Source organism: Camelus ferus, chromosome 15, assembly GCF_009834535.1.
Source record: "Camelus ferus isolate YT-003-E chromosome 15, BCGSAC_Cfer_1.0, whole genome shotgun sequence".
Lineage (NCBI taxonomy): Eukaryota > Metazoa > Chordata > Mammalia > Artiodactyla > Camelidae > Camelus > Camelus ferus.
In genome coordinates, this window is record NC_045710.1 from 13739741 (window position 1) to 13750638 (window position 10898).

The window sequence follows — 10898 nt, forward strand, 5'->3', positions numbered from 1 at the left end:
GAAAGATTGCTAAAACAGGGACAATTTCATGGGGGGAAAAACTGTTGGCAGGAAGAGATGTGGATCTGGAAACAGAAAGGGAAGGAAATTGGGCTGTGAAAAGTTAGCTTTTTGGGACATTATATACACATTCTCTTCTAGCTGATAAACCCAAACATATTCTTTCTTTAAGAGGAACCACAGGAGAAATTTTTTTCCAGCCTCTGTGCCAGGAAAAGCTGTGCCTCCCCTAAGATATAGATACATGTTTATCTCATGGGCCTGTGAATCTTACAAATAATTGTATTTTCCTCTTTGCTTTGGTTACTAGGAAGCTCTATGTATGTAATTCTACACACTGATTTTACCCTTGGCTTCATCTTAGATGCGTACTTTCCTTTTGCCTAGAATTTTTTATTTATGGTATCCTTTAGTATTATTTGAATTTTCATAAGTGGCATCAAATTATTTTTGGAATGAAGTGAAGTAAAAGAAAAGAATTCTTCAAAAGTCCAAGTTTGAAAAAACATGAAAAGAATCAAACCTCTTGCTGGTTTGGTGTGGGCATATTTCTCTATGTTAGAATATTGCTTTAGAAAACCAGGAAGTCTATGACACCAAAAGAATGAATTGCTGAAGAAAAACTAGATAAATTAGATTTCATAAAAACTTAACATTTTTATGCTTCAAAGAACACTGTCAAGAAAGTGAAAAGATAGCCCACAAAATGAAAGAAAATATTTGCAAATCATATATCTAGGTCATTTGACATCTTGACCCTCAGCTGAGGAATCAATAGCTTTTTAGTCTATACCCTGCACCCTGCTTCCCCCAGCAACTGTACGAGCCAGCCTTCTTTTAAACAATCCCCAGGGATAGCCCTGGGTCTGGAGTTCTTAGTCATGAAATCACAGAACATCCATTCCAGGCCCCCTCATATTCAAGACGAAAAGACTGAGGCGCAGAGATGGGCAGGCCAGGCCAGGCCACAGTGGCCTCTCCAGCCCAGTTCTCTGGAGGATTTGGAAGCATTCACTAAGCCCCTCCAGTGTGCTACACGCTGCTCCATGGTCCACTCGTGTCCCCTCTCTTAATCCCAACAGCAAACCTATGAGGTGGATATTATTTCCCCACTTTTAGTCACCCGAGGTCATTTAGCCCCAGCTTGTCCAAGACCGAAGCCCATGCTCATTCTCCTGGACAGGTCCCCCAGTGTCTCCATTTCAGAAGTGGAGCAGGTCACCTTCATCCTCCAAGAGGGACTCTGGTCCCCGACTCTGGATTTTCAGGACATTCTTGGGCCTCACCTGCCTGCCCTCCTCTCTCCTTTCCCCTGCTCATTTCTCTCCCTAAATGCTGGATTCTCTGCAGCTCAGCCTCCTCTGGTCTGACCCTCTCTAAACTTGAGCTTAGGAGTGTCCATTTAAACTCCCATGGAAGAAAAGGAGAAAGAATTACAGATGCTTCCAGTTGTAAGTCTTGAGTCTATCTCTCAGGATGCCTTTTGTTGCCAAGGAAAATGAAGCAGATGTCTTGGCAATAGTTTCAAATGTTTCCTGCCAGACCAGAGGAGAGCCTGTCTTCAGGTTAGATGCAGCCAAGAAAGACAAGTCCCAGGCTTTATTATTCCCAGGAAACCCACAAACACACACAGGCTTCTGAAACCTGGGAGGCCTGCACTCCCAGCAGCCTCTCTCACCAGGCTTCAGCATCAGCTGTAGAAACACGCTGCCTCCCTCTGCCTTCAATGGCTTCACAACTTCCCTCCTCCACGGCCCCCCAGATTTCACATCACTCCCTGCTTCCCAGCATTGGGTAACTCCTTGGCCTTCTGGCCAAACTTCCTCACTGGGCTTGTTCTCCATCATGTCCTAAATACACTCGTGTGTGTGTGTGTGTGTGTGCGCGCGCTAAAATACACGCAACGTAAAACTGACCATTTTAAAGTGTACCATCTGGTGGTGTTTTAATACATTCACCACGTTGTACAACCATCACCACTATCTACTTCCAGAAGATTTCATCACCCCAAAGGAAAGCCCATACTTATTAAATAGTCACTCTCCATTCCCCCAGCCCCCAGCCCCTGGCAGCCACATATCTGCTCTGATGCCCATGCCCTGAGGCCAGGCACCTCCGTGAACATAACAGCTTGAGCCACACAAAAAGCAGGCTTGGAGCATAAATCCAGAGACACAAGCCAGGTGAACCCAGGACCCTGAGCTCCATTGGCTAATGTGAGGTCAGATCTTCAGCACCTCTGTGAGACCAGGACAGAGACTGCTGGGGACCCTCGGCCAGAATTGGCACTGAACAATTCCCAGGAGAACTGAACAAAGCCATCATAACAGTGGGATGTTTACAACCGCCCCTCAGGAATGATGGGACAAGTGGACCCAGAGTAAATAAGGATACAGAATTCTGAAAATATAATTAATAGTTTTGAAATTATATATGTGTTTTATAATTAGAATATATATTTTAAAGTGTCCATTGAACATTTAAAAACTTGGTTATATCTTAGGTTGTCAAGAAATATTTTTAAATTACAGAAAGTAGCAGTCTTACAGATTCCTATTCTCAGACCATAATGCAGTAAGACTAGAAATAAATTACAAAGAGATAATAATAAAAACAGTGATAAAAACCTTGGAAACTGAAAGTACAAACATATGAACACTACTAGTATTTAAAATAGCTTTTCAGTTTTAACATGAAATAAAAAATACAAATTTAACTTCTTGAAAATGAGACTATTCTATCATAAAATCTGTGGGAGGGGGCCAAAACTGTGTTAGAGTAAATTATGTAGCCTTAAGTGTTTCTAAAATTACCAACAAAAAAGGAAAGTAAATAAAATATGTGGTTCTACAAAAAAGATGCTTAAAGGAAATATGGCTAAATTTTAAATGGAAATGAATGAATTAGATGGAAAACATAATAAAACAGATCTTTAAAACCCAAAACTGGTTTCTTTGAAAAGACAAACAGAATAAATTTCTGATGACTATAACCAATAAAAGAGAGAGAAAATTCCTAGAAAAGAACATTGGACTATAACCACAAATATGATTTTTAAAGTTATGAGAATATGACATGTATTTTAAATCTGGATGAAGTAGATACTTTTCTAGAAAAAAATTAATGATGAAAATCAACTTGAAAAAAAATTACAAAACTTGGACAGATTAATGCTCATAGAAGTAGAAGAAATAATTCTCAGTGAGCTTAGTCCCTCCAAAGACCAGGCACAGGAAGAATCATTTCTGAGCAGCAGGTAAGGATGAGGCCCCTAGGAGGAGACGGGTAGGGTAGGCCTGGGGGGCTGACTGGAGAGGTTGCCCATGAGCACTGTCTTTTTTTTTTTAATTGAAGTATAGTCAGGTCACAATGTTGTGTATGTAAATTTCTGAAGTACAGCGTAATGTTTCAGTCATACATATCAATATATGTTTTCATATTCTTTTTCATTATAAGTTACTATAAGATATTGAAGCTTGTTCCCTGTGTTATACAGTATAAACTTGTTGTTTATCTATTTTATATATAGTAGTTAGTATCTGCAAATCTCGAGCTCCCATTTTATCCCTTCCCACCTCTTTTACCTCTGGTAACCATGAGTTTGTTTCCTATGTCTGTGAGTCTGTTTCTGTTTTGTAAATCAGTTCATGTCTTTTTTTTCTTTTTTAAGATTCCACATACGAATGATATCATATGGTATTTTTCTTTCTCTTTCTAGCTTACTTCACTTAGAATGATGCTCTTCAGGTCTATCCATGTTGCTGCAAATGACATTATTTTATTATTTTTTATGGCTGAGTAGTATTCCATTGTATAAATATACCACAACTTCTTTATACAGTCATCTGTCGATGGACATTTAGGTTGTTTCCTTGTTTTGACTATTGTAAATAGTGCTCCTATGAACACTGAGGTACATGTATCTTTTCAAATTAGAGTTCCCTCTGGACATATGCCCAGGAGTGGGATTGCTGGGTGATGTGTAAGGCTATTTTGAGTTTTTTGAGGAATCTCCACACTGTTTTCCATATGGCTGCACTAAACTACATACCCACCAACAGTGAGGGAGGGTTCCCTTTTCTCCACACCCTCTTCAGCATCTACCATTTGTGGACTTTTGAATGATGGCCATTGTGACTGGTGTGAGGTGATATGTCATTGTAGTTTTGATTTGCATTTCTCTGATAATTGAACTCAGTCTTTTGTATGATTGGACTGCTGTCCTGATCTCCATGTGAGCCTGGAGACCTAGTACTTGGATTCAGGCTCTGGGACCCCTTCTCTTTCCGCCCTAAACCTGGGACGCTTGAGCCTCAGATCTGAGGATGTCCTCCTCAAGCTGTGCCCAAAGGCACCCATGCCAAGAGAAACATTACTTTAGGAACAGGCCTGGGCCTCAGCAGGACTGCTTCTCACTTCTTAGTAATAATAACGCTTTGAGCTTAGGTTAAGGAGAAGTGTGGTGCCGTGTGTAAAGCTCTTAGCATGCAGCATGTCCACTATCACATGGCCAGGGGACAACACAAAACACCTCCTCCCTGTCTGTTCAAAGCCTGCAGCAGAATGAACCCCTGCCCACACCAGGACCCCAACCTGCCACTCTAACAGGGCCTCGTGAGCAGCCTTCTGCCCTCTGGTCCTCAAGCACCAGGCAACAGCTCTTCCTCAATCCCAGCAAGCAAGGTTCTGTGCACTTTGGAAAGCTGATGGACACCTTTGGCAGCACTGAGACTTCAAATCTGCTCCAGGGGTCCTAGTAGATCACTGGGTCTCCTCCTGGGAAGGGGCATTCTCTTCAGGGCCCTTGTAGCCAAGGCTCCTGGAGCTTGATGAGGCCTTTGGAAGCACCCTAGGCATGTTTTCCTGATTCTGAGGCCTCTCAGGCTCGTTCCACTAGGGAAGGGAAGAGGGAATCCATGGATTTGCTCAGCCCATCTCACCTATCTCTGAAAGGCACTGAGCCTCCTGCAAAAAGTCCTCTCCATCTGCCTGCCCAGGACAACACAGGGTAACTACAGGAAAGAAAAAGGGAAGATGGAAATCACACAGAGGAGGAGAGAGAAGCTCTCGATGAACCAAGGCCAGTCAGTGCCCAAGGCTTCCAGGCCGACAGGGAATTTTGACCCAAGGTCTTCCTCTTCATCAAGTGCTTCCAGCCTTTCCTCTCTTCTGCTCACTTGCTGGACCAGAAACCCCTAACACAATCAGCCAAATGTTTGCTGAGCTTTAACTGGAGCCCAGGGCACCTGGAGGCGAGGCGGGGCACTCGCTAAAGGTGGGGCATGATCAGGGAGGCCAGGCTGACCTCCTGGAGTGTCAAGTTATCTTCTGGGCTAAGGCACCTTCTCCCTGTGGTTCCTTTTTTTTTTTTTTTTTAAATAGATACATTTATGTGCTATAAAACCAGCAGTTTTCATATTTGTATTTCTATGTTACACAAACAGCAGTTTTGAGTTCACAGTAAAATTGAACAGAAAATGCCGAGCCCTGTTTACCTGCTGTCCTCACTCCCAGCCTCCCCCATGGTCAACATCCCCCACCAGAAGCTACATTTGTTATAACTGATGAGCCTACACTTGCGTATCATTATTATCCAAAGTCCATGGTTTACATTAGGGTTCACTCTTGATGTTGTCCATTCTATGGGTTTGGATAAATGCATAGTGACATGTATCCACCACTACAGTATCACCCACAGTATTTTTACTGTCCTAAACATCCTCTCTGCTCTACTTACTCATCTCCCCTTCCTCCTAACCTCCAGCAACCACTGATCCTTCCACCATCTCTATAGTGTTGCCTTTTCTAGAACGTCATAAATTTGGAATCATAGAGTATGCAGCCTTTTCAGGCTGGCTTCCTTCACCTAGTACTACGCATTTACATGCATATTATGTTTTTTTGTGGCTTAATAGCTCATTTCTTTTAGTGCTGAATAATACTCTATTGTCTGGATGTACCACGATTTATTTATCCTTTCACACACTGAAGGACATCTTGGTTGCTTCCAAGTTTTGGAAATTATGAACAAAACTGCTATAAACACCTGTGTGCAGGCTCGTGTGTGGACATAAGTTTTCAACTCATTTGGGTAAATACTAAGGGGCACGATTGCTGAATCGAATGGTTAAGAGTATATTTACTTTTGTTCTGTGGTTCCTTTTTTTAAAAACAGCTTTATTTAGGCATAATTTACATAGGATTAAAATTTCCCCATTTTAAGCATACAGTCAATGAGTTTTGTTTATAGCAGTGCTCCAATTTTAGAACATTTCTGTCACTTCAGAAAGTTTCCTCATGTCCCGTTGGAGCCAGTCTTCCCGTCCCCCCACCCTACCCTGGCCCCTGGCAACTGCTGATCGGCTACAGTTTTGCCTCTTCTAGAATTTCATGTGAATGGAATCATACAGTGTGTAGCTGCCATGTTTTGAGCTCCATCTGTGTTACTATATACACGAGCAGTCCCCTCTCTATTGCTCAGGAGTCCTGCACGGCATGGATGTACCTACTGGTCTATCTGTTGACTAGTTGATGGATATTTGGGTAGTTTCCTTTGGTTTGGGGTGGGGACTGTTATGAATGGCCCTGCTATGAACATTTGTGTATGAGTCTTTGTGGGCGTGGCTTCTTTTCAAAGGGCAATGCTGGGAGTACCCCCCCCCACCCTACCCCACTCCAGCCCAGAGGGAACAGGAGACCACAGGGAAGTTGGATGAGGCCCAAGGCGAAAAGAGGAAGTGGCATCAGAGCTGAGGCACCTCACACCCTCCTCACGGTCCAGTCAGGCCACAGGGCTGCCAGAAAACTCTCCTGGCCCTTCTCTTCCCAGCCCCGTCCAGCTACTTGCTCTGCACAGAAGGTCAGGGGCCTGGAGAGGGAAGTGTGGTGCTTATTCCTTGTCTGCATGGTGCTAGGAGACCTGCACTAGGGCTGGAAGGGAGGGGGTGCTGGGATGGGCTCCCTGGGGCCACAGCCCCGCTGGTGTTATTCAGAATCTTCATCAGAAGGGCGTCTTTTTCCGCAGCTCGTTTCCTGCATGTTCCATGGACCCTCCCTCCTATACCCTCCACTGCTCATCCAGATCTAGAACCTGGCCCCATCCCAGAGCTCTCGGACACCAGGCCCGCTACTGCCAGGGCCCCTCTGGGGGTCTCAGGTGTTTCACTTGTGCTGCTCGTATCCCCACCCCGTGAGGCAGCAGAAGCAGGCTGTGTCCGCCTCCCAGCAGACAGGTAGACTGAGGCTCAGAGAAGCCAAGTGGCTGGTGTAGAATAACACGGCCTCTCCTCTCTCCTACACCTACCCTCATACACAAGCCCCGTGGGCGTCCCTTTCTGTCTGAAGAGAGGGGGCACTCAAATCCTAGAATTCCTTGTTGCACAATAAACAACCAACAACTCAACAGAATTTTGATTATTCACATATACTGTATACTATGTGCTAGATACTGATCAAAGAACTAATTTTCTCTCTATAACTATCTTAATGAGGCAGGTAAAATGATTATCCCCATTTTCTAGGTGAGGAAACTGAGGCACAGAGAGAGTAAGTGACCCAGGGCCACACAGCTAGGAGGCTGGAGAGCCAGGGGTTGGCCCACACTTCCAGCCACTGCACTCTGCCACCCAGGGATTTTATTTGTTTGTTTCATTTTCTGTCATAAATTTTCTTAACAGTTTTACTGAGGTAGAATTTAATGGTATAATTTAAAATAGACCCACTTAAAGTATACAATTAAATGATTTCAGTAAATTTACAGAATTGTGCAACCATTGCAACACACCCATTTTAGAAAATTTCCCCATCCTCTCCCCACTCCCTAAAAGATGCTTTGTGTCCATTTGCCATGGTTTCAACCCCCAATCCGAGGCAATTACTAATCTACTTTCTGTCTCTGCAGATTTGCCTTCTGGAAATTTCATATAAATAGAATCATACAATCTGTGGTCTTTTGAATCTGGCTTATTTTACTTGGTGTAAGAATGAACAGTTTTTTTGAGGTTGATCCATGCTGTAGCATGAGTCAGCACTTTATTCCTTTTTATTGTTGAATAATATTCCATTGTGTGGTTATCCCACACTTTATCTGTTCACTAGCTGGTGGACTTTGTGGCTACTTCCACTTTGCTGGCCATGGCAACTCAACTGCTGTGAGCATTCGTGTATAAGTCTTTGTGTGGACACATTTCCCTTTCTCTTTGGGTATATCTTAGGAGTGGAAATGTTGGGTTGTATTGTAAACTGATGTTCAACTTTTTAAAAAACTGCCACACTTTTCCCCCAAAGCACCACAGCATTCTCCATTCCCATGCCCATGGATTCTGTAGTCTGCGAGGCCAGGGCTCCAAACCCAGGGCCACCCATGTAACCAGACTGAGCCTAATTAGAGCCCTAGACTGTCTGGGCAGTACAAGGAGGCCCTCAGACCAGCATTCGGTCAATCTGAGCCTCTCCACTGCTCCTGATGGTTCGAGAAGCAGGTGGATGAGAATTCAGCTGTCCTACTTTCTAATCTAAAAAAATTGCCCTCAGGGACCAAGATCACTTCTTAGGGAGAAATGAGCAAAGTGGCTATTAAACCAAAAGGAAAAACAGAAACACATATGTTGAGAAGCCAAGAGCACTCTCGCCAAAGGAACCAACTTGAGAAAGCAGAGGCAAAGGGATACCCCTTCGGGCGCCCCAGAGTTGGCCGGCAGCTCACACACTTTGGAAGCCGTTCCCACTCCCAGCTTTGTCAAGCCTTTTCCAACTTCCTCAGAGGCCCAGAGAGAGAGTGATGGGGTGCCGGGGGAGGGCAGATGCCTGGGAAAGCCATCAGGCTGTTCCTGAGCCAGGGCTCTGAGCAGGAGGCGCTGCGGGTCCCTGGGAAAGGGGGAAGGCCTTCTCAAGAGTGGTGCAAACCTCTAGGAAGGCAGTGACAGCCCACTGCCAGCCAGGCCAGCTCTGAGTTCTGCTGAATCTCCATTTAGGGGTACATACTGTTCTAAAGAGTCTAAAGATCGGAAGTGAAGAGCTTTCGACATTTCTGGTGGCAGCTGCAAATAAGCCCAGGGAAGTCTCTTCACTTGGCACTGCAGGGTGAGGGAACGTCACACAGCAGAGCTGGACTGGAACCTAGATCCTTCCAGGACCGTGGAGCCTGACCCTTTGGTCACCTACCCTCAACCGTGAGGCTGCAGGGAACGGTTTGGAGTGATTAGAATTTGCACTGAATGGCACTATTCAAAACTTGACACTGAAAGGTCAGCCAATCAAAGGGGCTCCGAGTGTTGACCACACCTGTTCTGGGTGGCCATCCACCCCATCCGAAGACCCAGCAGCACTGGGAGGTGCCTGCCGTCCAGCCAGGGCCACCACCCAGGGGACGTGTCGGTAGCTCTGCTGCCCTTCTCTCATCCGCAGGGTGTGTTCAGCTGCACACTTGGCGAGCTGGAGAGCTGAGTGTGACTTTCCACATCAGGTCTCCCTGGAGACAAACCAAAGTCTAACACCAGGTGTTCAATCACTGCCCGAAGTGCATCAACCACAGCAAGCCACAGGGCCCTGAAAAGCACCTGGACTTCTGCTGTCTCACCTGCATTTGGGGTGAGGGCTCGAGCCTCAGGGCAGCCCGCAGAGCACGCAGAGGGAGCCGAGTTCCAGACTCCCGGTAACGATGTGGTCACTGGACAACAGAGCGTGGAAGGGTGGGCGCCCTAAGCTGAGCTCACCTCCTGGCCCGGCTGGGACAGGCACTAAAACGGGGACTTTCCAGGACTCGCCAGAGTTCCCAGCTTCCTGAGAGGAACAATGGGAGACAGGAGCAGGGCCCCCACGGCAGCCAGCACATCCTATCCACAGGGTTCACACAGCTTCAAAACAAACGCTGCCCCCGATGAAACCTCACTTCCCTTCCCTGGTGTACTCTGCTGCAGGATCATGGGCTGCATGATCCTTCTCAGAATGGCCCAACCGCTTATCCTCAGGAGCCAAGACCCCCATCTGAGCTTAGCTGCAAGATCCAAAGCCAAGTGGCAGGGGAGGCCAGGGTTGGCTCGCAGACGGTCCTGCACAGGGCTCCCTGGGACCCGTTTCTGGTTCTCCTGGGGGTGTCGGCCTGCAAAGCTGTCTACTCGGAGCCTCTGGTTCCAGGCAGGAAGCAGCATCTCAGAACCTGACTCTGGCTGGAGAATGGAGGCCAGGACAGGTTCATATCTGGATGAGCAGGCTTATTAGGCAGGGCTGTCTGACATCGCAGCGGAAAGGACTTCAGGGCCAGCCCAGGCCGAGACCAGTCCCCACCCTGAGAAGATGGAAGTGAGGTCTGGAGAAGGGAAAGTTCCTCTTTCCAAGCAGGTCCTGGCTGAGCAGTTACTGACTGCTCAATGACCCCATCAGGCCCAGGCCTCTGGTCCCTCTGCCTTGGCTCACACAGTAGAATTCTCCCTCTGCCCTCACTCCACCCTATCCAGCAGCAGCCTGGGATGTCTTGGCAGATCCCGGGTCCTTCAAGGGCAGCTCTTCCCTACTGAGTCCACTGTTATAAAGCCAGCCCCCTGCATTGGCCCCTCAGCCCAGGCACAGAAAAGATGGCCACTAACAAATACTGGAACGACTCACTGACACCGACTTTATTGGATGACTGGGCGCCATGCATTGGCTGGTAGGACACAGACCTGTGGTAGAAGGTGAGCCAAAGAGCATCACCATCTGGAGAAGCTCACATCTCTGCTGAGGTGTCTGAGTGCCAGGCCACCAGGGAGGAGGATGAATCCACACCAGAGTGGTGGGTTCCACCCGTGACCCCCGTGAGAGGACTGGTTCCCCACAGGCACCGGCCGGCTGTGCCCTCTGCTCCTGTGCCACACGTTGTTGGGAGGAGGTGCGGGGTGGGGAGCCAGCGAGGCAGGAGCCCA